The sequence below is a fragment of the Capricornis sumatraensis genome, chromosome 20 (assembly GCF_032405125.1).
Source record: "Capricornis sumatraensis isolate serow.1 chromosome 20, serow.2, whole genome shotgun sequence".
Lineage (NCBI taxonomy): Eukaryota > Metazoa > Chordata > Mammalia > Artiodactyla > Bovidae > Capricornis > Capricornis sumatraensis.
Genome location: NC_091088.1, coordinates 12,091,012 through 12,108,388, shown reverse-complemented (window position 1 = coordinate 12,108,388; position 17,377 = coordinate 12,091,012).

The window sequence follows — 17,377 nt, the reverse complement described above, 5'->3', positions numbered from 1 at the left end:
TCTAATGTTTTCAGGCTTTGGATTTAAGCCTTCTGCTTCTGGTCTTCAGTTTTGTTTTTACAGTAGCCTCTAGACTTCTCCATCTATACAGCACCGATGATAAAACATCTAGGTTAAAGATGAAAAGTTTCTCCACATTGAGGGACACTCAGAGAGGTTCACATTTGCTGCACCTCCCTTACCTCTATGTCTGATGCATCTCTGACCGCCCGTAGCATTTCTAGAAGAAGAGCCAGGACTCCTGACCTCAAAGTGTCAGGAAGAGCCCGCTCAACTAGGTTTTTCCCTTTAATAGGTCTTTGCTGAGGTGTCAGGAGGAGCCCACTCAACTAGGTTCCCCTTTAATACATCTTTGCTGAGGTGCTCTGCATCCTGGATCCCATGACAGGCCCTGGAAGTCTAGCTGTCAGCAGGAGAGGTGGTCCAGGGGGCCAGACTGGACAGCTGCCACCCCCCGGTACCTTACACTCGGCTTCCAGCCTTTCTGTTCCCCAGTTCAGAGGCCTTTCCATCTCGTGAGCTCCTCATCACCCTGGACAGCCCGTCTCAAACCTCCCCTCGGTTTTGAAGTCTTGCCCCCACCTCTCCAGGCAGAGCGAGCCCTTCCTCCGTGCTCCCACAGACGTCACCAGACCTGCATTCAATCCTCCGTTCAAACCTCCATTCTGTACCAATCTCACTGTTATTATAATTATTGCCATGCGTCTCCTTGTTGAGCTGAGGCATCCTGGAGGGTAGGCCCCCCCTTTCATGCCCTCATGTTGATCTTAGCTTCCCTAATGTCTTCTCTGGAGTCAGGAACTTCCTAAGTGACTTTTAAGTTAATAGGAACTCAGATAAGCTCAACTTGGCTCCTCTTCTGGCCTGCACGTCTCCCTCCCTTTGAGGGACCCAAATTAGGGAATAATGGAAGATATGGGGGCAGTTCTTGAAGATGGAATGGGTTTGCAAGAAGGCAAGGTCCCCCTGCATGGCTTAACAGGATTCGTTGTTGGATATTCTCGCACACAACGGTTAAAGCTGGCAGTCATAAAAGCTGATGCATGAGTATATGAGAAATCCTGTGCTTTCACGTAAAGCATTCACAGGCAAAACGCCCTTTCACTGACCTCTTTTGTAAGAGCAAGGCTGTGATGGCGACCTGCGTGGTCCTTGGTGGATACCACACCCATACGGTATCACCTGGAACTTGCAGGTTCACTGTCTCTTTCTTTAAGCTCTTTTTTTTCTACTGAAGTATAGTTGATTTATAGTGTTAGATTAGTTACCATGATGCTGCAAAGTGAATCAGTTATACATAAGCATACATTTCTTTTTTTTTTTTAGTATTCTTTAAACCCAATAAAGGTTTAAACCCTTATGGAAAAGAAGGGTTAAACATAGCTCCCTGTGCTATAGAGGAGGACCTTGTTGTTGAACTCTTCTCTATATAAAAGCTTACACCTGTTAACCCCAACCTCTCACTCCATCTCTCCCCCAGACCTGTCTCCCACGGCAACCTCAAGCCTGTACTCCATGTACGTGGGTCTGTTTCTGTTTCGTAGGCAGGCTCATGTGTATCATATTTAGATTCACGTAAGTGATACCCTATAGCATTGGCCTTTCTCTTTCTGACTTACTTCACTTAGTATGATAATCCCTCGGTCCATCCGTATTCTGCAGGTAGCATTCGTCTGTTCTTTTTTATGGCTGAGTGGTATTTCTTTGTTTACACACACCACATCTTCTGTATCCACGCATCTGTCGATGGGCATGTAGGCTGTTTCTGAGTCTTGGCTGTTGTGAACAGAGCTGCTGTAAACACAGGGGTGCATGGGTCTTTTTGAATGATGGTTTCACTGTTTCTTGAAGGAGGAGAGCTTCAGGACACACGGTCCAGAACCTTATCAGCGGTGTTTCTAGTCTTACTCACTGCATCTGACTTGACCATCTCATCTGCCTTTGGCAAGTCTTCCAGGAACACTGTGTTTCCACCCAGCCAAGCTGTCTTATATGTACAGAGTTCACCCAAAACTTTTCTAAATCCCGATTTCTCCATGATAAGACTATCTCTTACGGATGACTCATAAATAGCTATCGTGTGCTAAGGACTTCCCACGTGTTGGGTGCCAAGCCAGACACATGAAGGATCTTAATTTAACCCTCCTAACAAAAAAATAAAAAATAAATACATTGAGTCCAGCACAGTTATCTCCCTCTGGAAAGTGAAAACCCTCACGTGGCCAGGTTTCTGTGAGAATTCACAGGAGCAACAGTTTTAGTAAAAAAGAAAAAAAAGCCTAAAAAGTAGTCAGGAGACCCTCCCCTCCGAAACAAGCCCAAAACGTATGGGCCGCTCACTGTAATCAAGGCACTCAGCTAAATACTCAGTGTGGACTGACTCACTGAATTCCCTCAGTCACTTGACAATGACTTTAAGCACTGTTAACATCACCATCTCGAAGATGAGAAAACTGAAGCATAGGGTCACAGCTAGAAAGTCATCTCCAAGTCCAGCCAGGATTACAAACCCAGGGGATGTTGTTCCAGGGTCCGCTGTTTCCATTGGACTGCGCTGCCTTATCTTGCAGAATTTTGGACAGGAGGAAACAAAACAGTGATTATTTGGTTTAATCCTAGCAAACGCTTGCCACCCCATAGTTCAAGGACAAATGTCCCTTCCATATCGTTCCTTCCCTGTCCACAGACAACACAGACATTTGGCGATGATTTTCTTTTGCTCGCTTCTTCCGCAGTCTCCCTGAAATTAAGAGTCTAAATAATGTCTACTCATGAGGGATTAAAAAAAAATTCATTAAATAAAAAGTCAGTCTTCCGAGCTGACACAATTTCTCTTGAAAGGTGACACAGTCCTTTAAAAATAGCTGTGGGCTCCATTGTGCAAAGGTGGTGACAGAGACAGACGGCTTTTAGAGAGGTGTAATGTTCCCAGGCAGCCACTAGCGAGGCTAGCCCAGATAGAGATCAGTAATTCGATCAGGGGAGAGTGCTAAATGTTAGAGGTTAAGCTGCTATGTTCTTATTACTAATCAAACTTCAACACCATGCCTGGACGCCTCCAGTCCATACAAGGAAATGGTAAATTATGGAGAGACTCCAGCCCGGGCTCCTGGCTTCAGAGACGCTCCCCTGTTCCTGGTCACGGGCACATCCCGCCTCCATCCTGGGTACACCCCGAGGAGGGGTTTGTTCCAAGTACACTCCCAGGATGCTGGCGATTTAAGGTTAAGTGACTCCCAAGGAAGGCATCATGTGCTTCTCAAATGAACAGACAACAGAGACGCAGGTCCTTGGTGCAAATTTGGCCAGAAAGCTCTTTCTTTGTAATCACAGGAGACAAAAGCTGCTCAGAGTCTGACTGATCATGAGCACCACTGATTTCTTTCTCCTTAAGAACACAAAAGGTTTTGAAGGTGGAGCGCGTGATCTGGGCCTTTGTTTTCCGACTGTTGATGGCAGGGCTGGGCTGGACGGTGTTTCCCCACAAGATCTCGGTGGGTGCAGGGGCCCTCGTGGGGAGCTTTGGCCAATTTCTGTGGTGTAAATGCTCCCAGCATGGCTAATTTCAAGCTCACCCTGTGAAGTCACTGAACGTGGACACGGAAAGAGATTTGCACAGTCAGTTCCCAGCCTGAGCCGTCTGGTTAGAGGGCAGGTGGACGATCCAACCCAGGCTGGGTTGGCTGCGATCGCCTCTGCGGGGTAGTCCAAACCCTCCTCCATCCATGCTTCCTTAAAGCCGCTTTGCCCCTTTTCTGTGATTTGATAGAAATGCCCGCAGCACCCACAGAACAAGCAGAAAAGGCAGAACGTGCCCTGCTTTCATCATGATGGTGGGTCACCTCGGCCCCCAAGTTCCTGGCTACAAAAGACAAAGAATCTGGTCAAATCAGTTCATTGCTTTTTCAGAGGGAAAAAAAAAAGTAGATCATTTCCCCAGAGCCTGTGGGTGTCCACCATGATCTCATCTCCTGCCTCACGAAGTCCCAGCAGGGGGTGTCAGCCGCTCCCCGCCCCCTTTTGGCGGAAGAGAAAACAGACTCAGGGAAGTCATTCGTACGAGGCCCCAGGCCTCACCAGTGCTGAGGCCAAGGTTTGATCTCATAATCGTCTTCCTCGGAGCCCATGCTTTTCACCACTTCCATGTCCCATCTGATCCCGGAAGGGCACCATCCGGGGACATTTGGGAGTCACGGTTAGGTGGAATTCCCAGGAAAGTTGACGGAGGGACGTTGACACGTGAAAGATGCAAAGACGTTCCAAAGGATGGGATGAGCAGTCTACATACGTGGACCGCCCTTCTCATTGGGGCTCATCACGAGCATGGGGCCAGGGTGCCGACAGAGGCAGAAGAGACACCAGACCGGTCTTCAGGTGTGGCTCTCCCCATCCCAGGCAGCCGTCTGGGGAGTCAGGAGTCAGAAGATCCTCGTGCGAACTCAGAGGCCCCCTGCCCCCTTCCACGTGCCGCCCCGTCTTCTCCTTTCCGCTCCCACTTGGAGCAACACTCCCGCTCCCGCCCCCATCAGTGGCAGCCCAGCGTCCGGGCTTCCCCAGGCCACGGTCCTTCTACCCTCAGCTGTCCCCAGGGTGGACCGTTGTTAGGCCCGCCAGCATCCAGTGCCTGTTTGTGGAGCCATTCCTGGGGGTCTCACTGGACACCAGGGGTGCTGGTGTGGTCTGGCTCTGGAGCTCTCGCCCCGGGACCGCTTAGGGTTGGTCTCGGTGGTGTTCTCAGTTGCTGTCTGAATCCCACCTCCCCCTGGGCTGGATGCATCCTAAGGCCAAGCACTGGGGCTGCTTTTGTCTCCCCGGATCTCCCCTCCTGTGAGCTCAGGAGGCTTGAGCCCCTGGTAGTCGAGTGGAGGGTCTGATGAAGTTAGAGGGTGGGGAACCAGACTGTCCTCTCTTCTGTAAGATTCTTCAGCCAAGGATGACCTCAAAGTACTGGCGTCATATCAAGGACACTTCTTGGTGGGCCTCAGAACTTCCTGTTAAGTCACTAGTAGCAAACCCCTCTGTCTGCCAGCTACTCGGGCTGATACCACCATCACTTCCTGCGCTCTCATGCAGAGATTCATCAGTGTGCCCTTTGGGGTGTAGGGCAGCAAGATGACCTCGTTTAGGAAAGACAGTGCACACGGTCTCCTGACTGTTTCTAGGGCAGTGGGGGCAGCGTGTGGGTGGAATGATGTGTGTGCAGGACGAGGTATGGTGGGAGAAGGATGGGGAACCGGGGGCTTGTTCCTAGTTCCAGACTCTGAACGTGCCTGGCTCCCTCTCCCTTTTGGCTTCCGGGGCCCCGTGTGGGCCCAAAGCACTGTCCCCATCGTGCCTCAATTCTGCTTTATTCAGGCTTCGCTTGCCAAGGGCGTGTTATCAAAGCCTTCAGCAGCTGGAGGTGGGCTGTCCTGGTGCTCATGGGCAGTAACCAGTCCTGCCGAGAAAATCCACCCCGCCTTGCTGCAGAGCAGCTTCTGAGTGGTCCTGGCAACAGCCAGGCCGATGACTGCTTCCTGGGCTTCCTAGATCTTAGAACCCCCCGGAATTGGGTTCCAGAGCAAAACTCTGAGACTTAAGGAGCTGACCTGGGCTTTCTCACTGGAGAGGCACTCTCGTTTCACGGCAGAGCCACCCCCTGAAAGCTGAGTAGCATTTACTGCTGCTGTGTGCCAGGCTTGCACACATCCTCCATCCACATTGTCTCCTTTCAGTTTTGCCAAAAGGTTAAGTGAGCCATCCAGGTTTTGCGTGCTGGTCGAGATGGGGTTCGTGTGACTCCAACACCCCTCTCTGTGGGCTGCCTCCTGAGACGCCCAGGCCCCAGCCAGGAGCCTCGGTGTGGCATGGGATCATGTGGCTCTGTTGGGCTGCCTTCTCCCCAATGAACGTCATCAAAATTAAAAATAATCCCAGCTTGGAAGCAGTGAGCAGGAGGGGTCGAGGGTCAAGCTCCTCTCATGTTCTTGAAGCTTGACCTTGAAGACACTTGAAGCTCCAACCGATGAGCCTGGCACCCCAGCCTGTGGGAACAGGGGCCGATTCTGACAAATGTCCCCCTGCAGCCTGCCAGGAGGGAGGCCACCCCGAAAGCATCCCCACCACCACCCTGAGCACCTGGGGTTCAAGCAGGCGGGCAGGCTCCTTCTCCTCCAGAAGGCCAGAGGAAAGACATCGCATGGTGGGTGGAAAGGCCGGCAGTTAAGCTGCAGGTGGACAGGGCTCCTGGGCCTGGGTCCTGTGGCTTTCCCCGTGGGTGGGGGCCGTGCCCTGGAATTCCTGTGCCTGGGGGTTCCTGCCACACACCCAAGAGGTGTTGTTGGTGCAGAGGCGACACTGCCTGCAAATTGGCCATTTGAATCCCTGTGTGTGGCGTCCAGGAGCAGGGCCGGTTTTCCTGTCCTCAGACCACGTGTCCTGCTCAGAAGCCCTAGCCTAGAGCATGCTGGCTGTGGAGCAGCTGGGGTGCTGACCCCGCCGCAGCCAGCAGAGCTCCTCAGGGAGGGGAGAGGCCTCCATCCCCCTGCAGGGGGCACTTGTCAGACCCAAGAGGAGAGACCGTTCCCCTGCCTGCTTGTGGCTCAGTGTCTGGGAGAGGGGAGCAGCCCATCCTTCACCCATTTAGCAGGTACTTCCTGAGTTCACACCTGTGGACCCCTCGCTGCTGGGGAGCCAGTGCAGATGACAGATGTGGCCCCCGTCCTCCTGGAGCTCAGAGACAGAGATTGCTGTCCATTAGGAAGACGGTGCCCCTCACCGTTACCATTCACCTATGTCAAGCGCCGTGAAGGGTGACCGGCAGGGCTGACGTGTCTATCAGAGACCGGAGGGGCCCATGCCCATGAGGCTTGCAGAGGCCCACGGAAATGTTTTTGGTGTTGTTTTTGTTTCTGTTTTAACTATTAAAAAAAAATTTTTTTTTTTTGACTGGGCTGGGTCTTGGTTGCTGTGTGCAGCCTTTCTCTAGTTGTGTTGAGTCGGGGTTCAACCTATGACCCCCACAAAGGCAGGCAGATTCCTAACCACTGAACCATCAGGGAAGTCCCCATGAAAATGTTTTGATTTTAGTTGCTTTTAAAAGCAAGAAGAAACATGAGTGTGATGAGTGTGTAATCATGAACCCAGTCTGGATGACATTTACCTGGACACCAATTTTAAATCTATTTTTAAGTCAGTGGAGAAAGGGACCCGGAGATGCTGGGGTGCCCAGGGCCCAGGGACACGGGGATGTGGCCTTGGAGAGAAGTCCTGCAGTCAGGACTTTTATGAGGGCGGGATGATGAAGTCCCGAGGTTCAGGACGGCTTCCCTGCAAGGAAATCATCAAACTGAGAAGGGTTAGAAACTGAGAAAGGGATAGAAACCCACGGGGGAAAGGGTGTGTTTCAAGCCGAGGGAACAGCATGCGCGAAGACTCTGCAAGGAGTGAGAGGGCACGCAGGGTGGGTCAAGGCCGAGGCAGAAAGCGGTCTTGGCGTTTAACATCGGAGCCGTGGGAAACCAGGAGCGTGGATGGCAGAAGCGGGGGCAGGAGAAGTAATTAAGGGCAGGTAGACCAGTCTGTCACATTCATGGTTTTATTTATTTTAAATATCACATTAAAAATTCAAAACATTGCCCTGGCTGCTCTGAGAAGCTTGGGCTACCGAAGACCAGGGTGAATGATGAAGAGCCTACTGCAACAGTCCAGGCAGGAGATGGTGGCAGCTCAGACTAGGATGACGGCGATGGAGGTGGAGAGAAGGGCGAGTACGATAGAAACTTAGGAGGTGACACGCTTAGGGCTGGTGGCGATTGGAGGTGGTAAAGGAGGGGGAGGGAGGGATCAAGAGTGTCCCCCAGGGGTCGCCTTGTGCACGTGGCTGGTAGAGCTGCCTTTGACATGCAGGGAACACTGGAGAAGCACCGGGGTCGGGGTGAAAAGCATGAGCTGGTTTGCAGTCGTGGAGATAACAAGAATCCTTAGGAAGATGTGACCACGTTTACTTGGGCAGGGATAGAAGCCATCATGGGGGGCTTCAGAGAAGAAGCGATGTTTGAAGCTAAGCCACAAAGAGATGTGAGTCTCAGGACAGGGGTGGTTGTGCGTCAGCTCTCCCCGCGTCCCCCGCCGCACACCTACACCCAGCTCAGCATCTGGCACGTGGGAGGCACTCAGGGAACGATCGTCCAGCCAGTGGTGCAGGAATGAGACGTAGCTTGCCAGGTGGACAACGAAGAGGCACAAACCCAGAGACATGGAGGGGTGATGCCATGGGGGATGTGGCCCCCGGCTGCAGAAATGTGAGGCCCAGGGCTGAGGGCTGGGGGCAGGGGACAAGCCTCGGGTGCCCTTAATACGAAGTTACGAAGATTCCACGGCCGAAGAGAAAGTGAAAGCTGTACTCCCAGAAAGGCCAGTGGCATCGGCTTCAGTGAAACCAGGCTAGCGGTCGGGCTGCGTCAGGCATCTGGATAGATGAGGGTGTGGTCTGAGGATTTCCTCCTGTTCAGGTGAAATAGGGAGCCTGCACGGAGAATGGGGTTCTGGAGACACACCGTGAGTGTGGCGTTGGCTGAGTGTGCATGTGTGTGTGAGCTAGTGTGCATGGGTGAGTGTGTGGTATGCAATTGTGGATTCCAGCATTGGTGAGTACAGTGGCCGGGCATGTGTGTTTGCGTGCGTATGTCTGTGTACGCATGTGTGAGTATGTAGGTGAGTGCATACGTTGAAGTTGAAAAATCGCTCAGTCGTGTCCGACTATTTGTGACCCCACGGGCTGTAGCCTGCCAGTTTCCTCTGCCCATGGGGATTCTCCAGGCAAGAATACTGGAGTGGGTTGCCATGCCCTCCTCCAGGGGATCTTCCCAACCCAGGTCTCCTGCGGTGCAGGCAGATTCTTTACCATCTGAGCGGCCAGGGAAACCCATGTGCAGGTGCGTGCAATGGTGTGTGTGTGCCTGCCTGCCTGTGTGTGTGTGTGTGTGTGTGTGTGTGTTCTGTATGCGTGTGCTTGTGTATAAATGTGTATGTGTGGGGAGATGTGGCTTCAAGGAGAAGGAAGCAGGGTGTGGAGAATTCCCTCGAAACAGGAGCTGTGGAAAAGAACAGTAAGAAGCCAGTTTCTTGGGGTCCTTCTTTGAAACCCATGTCATTTCAATCCAGAACCTCTCTCTCTCCGGGAATATGAAAGAGGACTGGCTGCTCAGGACTGAGGGCCCACTCCCATTCCCGTCTCCCCACACCAGCGTCCCCAGCTCCCCATCACCACTTTGACGGAGGCAGGGTGCTTGATTCCCCTGAACTGTGGCTCTCCCCACCACATTCCAGAGTTCAGCGTGGATGACCACAGGGGTGATAATGAAAATCTTGGGCATGATTTTTCCAACTGCTTCCTCTTGGAAACTAGAAACAACTTCAGTTTGGATTAAGACAAATCATATTTGCATCCCCTACTGGGTGTCTTTCTCCTTCAGCCATCAAGGTGACAAGGAGATGGGACTTAGTTCATGGAGGAGGTGGCAGACGGGATGGTGGGTCTGTGGCTCCAACTCAGGTCCTCCAGCACCGAGCGTCAGGCACTCTTCTCTCTCTACCCTGTGGTGTCAGAGTCCCCCAGCCCTGGAAGAATCCAGAACTGCCCCTCTCTGTCCCCTGGGGTTCTGCTTGTCCCACTGGGACAAGACTCCCTTAAATGTGGAGGCTTCTGAGCATTTGAAAGAACTGAGAGGCCAGAAGGAAAGTGATGGTTGGGTTTGTCCCCTCCTGTCACCCCTTTGCTTCGTCTCCGGAGACACTCGATCCCAGCCCTAGCAGGGCCTCAGCTAGGTCTCCCCCACCTCCTTCGTGCCCACAATTCAGCGCCCTGCCCATCAGCTACTCCAGGCAGAGATCAGATTCTATTTTCAGAACGTGGGATGCATGTTCCAGGAGGAAAGCTTGTGAAATATTGGGGAGACATCTCCAAGCAGCGCCAGCGCCTGCAGGAGTCTTAATAAGGATCCTTCAAGAAGACAGACTTTGGATTAACAGTCCTAAAGTCAAGATTATTTTAGCGCTGTCGAAATGGTTGAGGAGGGAAAGGTAATCTTATCAAGAGAGGAGAAATCTTTTATATTTGAGCCAATTTTGGTTTTAAAATGTTTTGAAACAATTTCTGATGGTATCCCAAACAGGATATTTCCCCCCTCTTTCCCCAGACCTCTGTCAGCGCCTGGGTTCTCTCTCCTACTCTTTGTTCAGTCTTTTTTTGTCTTTATTATTTTTTTTTTCTCTGATCTGACACTTCCTGAATTTCTTATACACACAGCCCCCAACTTTTCTTGTCCCTTGCCCCTTTGAAGAAATTTAACTCCTCTTTTGAGACAACTTTGTCTTTCCTGTGGGCCTAGGCACTGGACTGGCATAGAAATCCCACTCGGAAGTGGAAAAGGCCTGATGAAAACACACCAGCGAGACCCTGGCCGTTTCCAAGGACTGCCTTTGCTTGGACAGATGGGCGCAGACTGGGGCGGTGCTCCCTGCCCACCCTGCTTCCCAGCCCCTTTCACTCCTGCGAGGAGAAGTCAGCAGTCAGGGTGCTCATCAGCCCCGCCTCTCTTCCCGAACCTGCCCTTTGCTCCCACTGGTCGGTGTGCCGGCTACACCTTCTCTGCTCCTCTCTTTGGAACCTCAGGGATTTTTCTCCTTCAAAACTCAGTTGGCAATTCCCTCTCCTGGGAAATATCCCTGACCCGCTCCCACCCCCGACTTTGGCCCCAGAGATGCCATTTTGCACCTGTGACCGTCACTCTGCACGCACTGCTGACACACACACGTATCCCGGGACCCATGCCCCATCTCTTTTGCCCCCATGCTCCCCTCGCACACCTGCCCTGCGCCCTCTACCTTGCCCTTAGATGATCTGTGTGGATCTCCACGCCCGCACGCCTCTCTGGGCTTCCTGAAGGCCACGGCACCCTACGAAGTGTACAAGGATCCTCCAGCTTTCCCGGACCTCGTGGGTCCAGAAAACTGAAGGGTGGCCGAGAATGCGGATGAATGGTCACTCCCAGCCACGAGACATGAGAAATAAAGAGTTGGGGGCCAACTTCTCTTTCCCTTTGGGGGCCCAGGGAGCTAGGACCTTCCTCTGAAAGATTTTCATTTCCATCCTGGCTCCACCACAGACTGGATGATCTCAGCTGAGATCCTCACCTCCCAGAACCTCAGTGGCCCCTTCGGAAAGGGAGAGAAATGGAGGCCCAGCTTACGGGGCCCTTGGGAGGAGTGGGGTACTCAAGACAGACTGCAGGGCTCCTGGGCGGAGCTGGTACATCCCAGTCGGTCTGGCCCCTCAGCAGACGACCCCAGCGTCCCGCCATCTCTCACCTCCAGCTCTGTGAGTGGGGTCACTTTCTGTAGTAAGAGTCTTGCCATCGAGCGTGTGGGTAGCAGTTATGCGCACAACACGGCCAGGCTCATAGCCTCAACGCACTTTGAAAAATGTCTCTGTGAGTTTGCGTATCTTACCATTTCCACTCAGAGCTTGCTGTCTGATCCTTAGATTTGTTACGTGGAGTCAGGGAAGCCTGGTATTTGTTCCTCTTCTCTCTCCGTGTCTTGCCCTTGAATTAGTTACGGGGCGAGGGTTCCATATATTGAATTATAGTAATGTCATATGTTCATACCCCGCATGTTAGACGCTGCATCTTTATACCGGCATCCCATCTTATTCTCTATTCAGTGGCTTCCAACGTCATTGTACTCTACACCCCAGCATACGGCAGTGCTGGGAAATGCTTGGGGCTGTCACACCTGGATGGGAGGGGCACACTGCTGGCAGTGGGCTCAACGCCCTACAGTGCGGACCACATAGAGTGAACCAGAGACGCCGGGCCGTGTGCGAGGATGGAGCCTGTCGGGGGCGTCACAGCCTCGGGCCCTCTTAGGAGCCTGGTCTGAGCATGATCGGGGCAGGGGGGTGAGTGTGCGTTTCAGATTTAGGCAGACCTGGCTCGGAATCTACGGACAAGACGCACGACCTCGCTGAGCCTCCTTTTCCTGGTCTGAGAGCTGGGGTTAATAACCTTGCCACTGAAATTACCTTGAGGACTAAGGGAACTGATGCGTAGTAAGAGCTCAGTGTTGTTTAGTAGCCTCAGTCGTGTCTGACTCTTTGTGACCCCGTGAACTGTAGCTCCTCTCCCAGGCAAGAACACTGGAGTGGGTTGCCATTTCCTTCTCCAGGGGATCTTCCCAACCCAGGGATCGAATGTGCGGCTCCTGCACTGGCAGGCGGTTTCTTTACTGGTGAGCCACCAGGGAAGCCCCTCAGTGCAGCTTAGGGGTCCTGATTTGCATGAAAAGGAACCGACGATGATGATACCAGAAGCCAGCGTGATGGTTTATCTACACTGGGGGCAATGTACAGGACCACCCCCAAAATTGACTGCACTGAATCTAGGGCTCGAGTCGAACCAGCTGGCATACTCTCCTCATCTCTTGAGAGGTGGGTCTTTGCCCTTTGGGCCAGCAGCTGTGGATCAGAATATCTGACCTGACTCATTTGGGGTCAGTGTGAGCATCGTCAGTCCTATCAGAACCGTCAAACTCGCTTTTAAAACAACAGTCATTTCCTGGCGGAGGTGAATCAGTTGTCCCCGAAACCCGCCCCAGTTATCCAGTTCCGCCGATGACTGTCCCCAGCCCCAGCGGGCACTTTTGTTTCTCCGTCGTTCAAGTTTGGCCCGATAATATCTGTCGGGACACTTTGAATTCTTCAAAGAGTAATTCCCACTTACCTTTTTTTGGCTTTTTTCCCCTTCAGGTTCAACCCCTTTTATCACACTAAAGTGCCAATCAATATTGCGAGATAGATGTTACATCTTAGCTTTTTATAACACAGCTTGTCCCAGAAGGGATACTGTATCTTTAAGGCAATGGACCCGGTATCCTGTTTCTGAAGGATTAAAACCCTTTAAAGAGACAGAAGAGGCTGTAAAGCCCGATCATATTCTTATTCTCTCTTCATTATCCTGTCCACTATCTATCCCTGCTGAGTAAATCTGCTTGTGTGTTTCTCCAAAGTGGTCATAAGAAGAAATTTATTTACTCCGCTTTGCACTGGAGGGGCATTACCGAGCTTCAGGGCTCTCCGAAGTCATAAAGATTTTGCAGTGTGTGCAAAAGGAACAGGAATTCAGAACTTCTTTCCCCCTCTGAGGTCGTTTGGCCATCCAGAGGGGGAGTCACTTCTCATTTTCTGACAGGGTTTATTTCCGTAAGATTTTTCCAATTAGCAGGAAAAGGTCACGCTAATGTTGGTGCCGTGGAGAGGAGGAGGCTCGAACTATGCAAATAGAGACATCCTTGAAAGGACAATATGAAAAGGAAAGAAAGAGTGGGTTTACCTTCATTTCCTAACTTAAAAATCACGCATCTCTACAGATGGCTTCTTGCTCCAGCGTAAAAGAAAAGGGTGATTACGCTTGACCTGTGCTTCTTGGCTGGGATGTGGGAACCGTTGTTCACCGGTGGATGATGGTGACCCACTTGGGAACGGGAGATAGGAAGTTAAGAGAGGAGATCCCCAAGCTCCTGGCCGGGGAGCTTCAGGGACATGGGACGCAGGCAAGCAGAGCCGGAATTTTGCCTACTAATGCAACCTCCCTAGATCTTCCTAATGGCCAGCCTGTCCCCAGCCCGGCAGAGCTGACTGCCAGCATATCATGTTTAAACCCAGCTCAGATGTCTCTCTGACACTTCCCCTGCCGCTTTTGTTTCCTGCTCGGTGCATGCGAAGCACCAGAACTTTTCTAGATAATAGGGAGGGCTGGGAGCAGTGTCAGGGAAGATGTACTCCAGCCGTGCAAGGACAAAAGTCACTGATGCCCATTAAAAGGGATCCAGGGGACCGCTTCACTCTGGGCTTGGAGCTGACGCTCTCCGTCAACTCTCACGTGCTATGCAAATGTGATGAAGAGCATCTCCTGCTCCGCAGCTCACATCCGCCGTTAGTGGCCCATTGGGTGGGACGGGAGTGAGCTCGTGGAAGGCAGAGCCCTGGCAGAGAGAGCCCCCGGGGCTCTGCACACCCCCTCACACTCATTCCTGCACACCCAGATGCTCGTCTGCACAGCTGCAGTCAAAACAGAAGGGGAGCGTCCTCTCGCAAGGACCCGTCTTCCACTCCGAGGTTCCGCGTTGCGGCAGGTAGCTCAGCCAATGACGTCACCTGGCCAGTTTGGGACGATAGCAGGGACTGTCTGTCGAGACCCAGCTCGAGCCAGATCCACACCGGATGCTGGGTTTAGAACTTGCTCGAGGTCACACAGGGGCTACGTGGCAAAGTCTGGATTCATCCAGGAGTACGTACCTCTAAGAACTCCACGGAGTCTGCTATTGGTGTTAATTCATGTGTGAGTTAAAAAAAAAAAAAAAAAAAACTACCAGGATTATTTTGACAGCAGGTTAAATCTTGTCAAATACTGAGAGCATCATTTGTCAAATCTCCCTAGGATGCGAACTATGCACAAGTATGGGATTTGGGTGTTTAAATATCAGAACTGTACAGCAGTGTTTTCAGGCTCTATCACAAATCTGTAGTACCATAAGTAGATACTATTCCTATGGGATATTAGGGTACACACAGGCAGGAAGAAGACACATGTCTTCTTTAGTGTAGTTTAGAACTGCTGTGACATTTTTCTTTTTTGACCGTACAGTAAAAGACAGAAACAGTCCATCCTCAGCTTAAAAAGTCTTTCTTTCTTCCTTGAAGTTGAAGACTAAAGCTTCAGATGGAATTACTTGGATTTCAACATGAAAGAGAAAGCCTTTCTGTAGCTCTTTGCCATTAAACAAAGAGTGACCCATTTTTTTCTGTTTTCAGAGTGTTATTTTTTGTTGTTGTTGAGCAAGTATTCATTTTAGCCAGTTCTTGGCCCTGTTTTTCCTTAGAACTGATTGGGGTGCAAAAGAGAGTTACAAAGTGTGAGTCCTGAATCAGAGCAACGTGGGGGATGTGTTACTTAATGTTTCAGGCTCCGATCCTAACTGAAATAAATTTATCAAATTCAAAGTCATTCTCTTGACTTTCTTTTGAGAAAATTATCATAGCTAATTAAAGCAAATCAATGAATAATAATAGTATCCAAACAGCAAGGCTACCGAAATACCCAGCAGTACACAATCGGAAAACTCACACAGCCATTATAGTGTGTTGAACAAATCTTTTTCGTGACATCTTTTTCTGTTTCAGAATCCAATTATTACTCTTTTTCAGCACATCATAATTTTAGCAAGTTCTTGTTCCTTTTACATTTTAGGACGAAGTTAGAGGGAATAAGAAAAATTGCACAAAATTGGTTTTGAGCAGAGTGACCATAGGTAGCCAAGTGTCAGGTGGCCATATAGTGTTTTAAGAGTTGGAAAACATATTGTAATCAGATAAAATACTATCTATGTGGGCTTCCCATTTGGCTCAGTGGTGAAGAATCCGCCTGCAATGCAGGAGACATGGGTTCCATCCCTGGGTGGGGAAGATCCCCTGGAGAAGGGAATGGCAACCCACTCCAGGATTCTTGCCTGGGAAATCCCATGGACAGAGAAGCCTGGTGGGCTACAGTGCATGGGGTCACAAAAGAGTCAGACATGACTTAGCAACTAAACAATAGCATCTATCTATGTGATGAGAAAAAAAGACTAAACATTACAAAGCAGATTGGGAAAATTCAAGTACAGGTAAAAATCATCATGGTGGTTTTGTTCAGTGAGCTCTGTCTACAGACTGCATGATTCTAAGTAAGTTATATGTTAGCCAGTTAAACTGGGATATTCCTGTTGCTATTCCTGTTGTAAACATGAGTAAAATAGGGCACAGACAAGTAAAGAATTTGCCCCAAAGTCACATAACAGCCAGGGAGGGGAGGCGGGTGGTCCTTCATTCTTCACAAAATAATGTAACACCTTGTTTTTAAAAAGAGGGAAGATATGGTTTTTCCTGTGGTCATGTATGGATGTGAGAGTTGGACTGTGAAGAAAGCTGAGTGCCGAAGAATTGATGCTTTTGAACTGTGGTGTTGGAGAAGACTCTTGAGAGTCCCTTGGACTGCAAGGAGATGCAACCAGTCCATTCTGAAGGAGATCAGCCCTGGGATTTCTTTGGAAGGAATGATGCTGAAGCTGAAACTCCAGTACTTTGGCCACCTCATGCGAAGAGTTGACTCATTGGAAAAGACTCTGATGCTGGGAGGGATTGGGGGCAGGAGGAGAAGGGGACGACCGAGGATGAGATGGCTGGATGGCATCACCGACTCGATGGACATGAATCTGGGTGAACTCCGGGAGTTGGTGATGGACAGGGAGGCCTGGCGTGCTGCAATTCATGGGGTCGCAAAGAGTCGGACACGGCTGAGCGACTGAACTGAAGATAAAGATTTCCCTTCCTCCCCATATATAACAAGGTAGGAGGCTGTCTTTCAAAATCAGTCTGTTACTTATTGATAATAATGACTGTTTCATTTAGCAAGAATATTAGAAACCCTTATTATGAAGGCAAAACTCTGTGCCCCAGACCAGACACTCCACGGGGGCAGCAGAACCCCCAGACAGTATTTTAATAAGCTCCCTAGCTGATTCTGAAGTAGCCAATCCAGGGTTCAGGCTTCACTTAGCAACGACAAGCATCATCTGGGAGATTTACTAAACAGACGGTGTCCAGGTCCCTCTGTTAGGTGCCTCATGCCTCGCGGCCTGGGATGGGACACAGAATCCTGCCTTTTGAACTGCAGCCACCTCCTGTCCTGGTCGTGTGGGGTGCATGACGTTAACGACGAGCGTAACGTTGAAGAGCACTCCTTTTCTTGATCACACCTACCAAATGTAGTCTGGACAGTGCCTGATATGTCTAACCTGGACCCAGGGAGATTCATATCAAAAGGACACTTTGGTTAGCACTACTCTGAAAGATGTCGGTGACCCGGGTTCGGTCTCGCACACCTACCAAATGTAGTCTGGACAGTGCCTGATATGTCTAACCTGGACCCAGGGAGATTCATATCAAAAGGACACTTTGGTTAGCACTACTCTGAAAGATGTCGGTGACCCGGGTTCGGTCTCGCTGAGCCAAGACGACTATTCCTGTAGCCTTGGGTGAGTTATTTAACTGCCCTGCGGCTTCAGTTTTCTCTCCTGCGACACAGGTATTAGGATTCCTGCCTCCTGGGTTGTTGAAACGTGAGAGTGCATGGTTCATCCCTCCTGAAGAAGCTGAGTGGTTAAGGCATTAGCAAACATGAGCTTCTTTCTCACAGGAGTGTCAGGGAATTTCTCCCAACAGTCCGCAGAAGCATCCTCAAGGTGACGGGTACCATTCCTCTGTGGTGGGCAGAGGACACAGGTCTGGGGTCTACTGAGC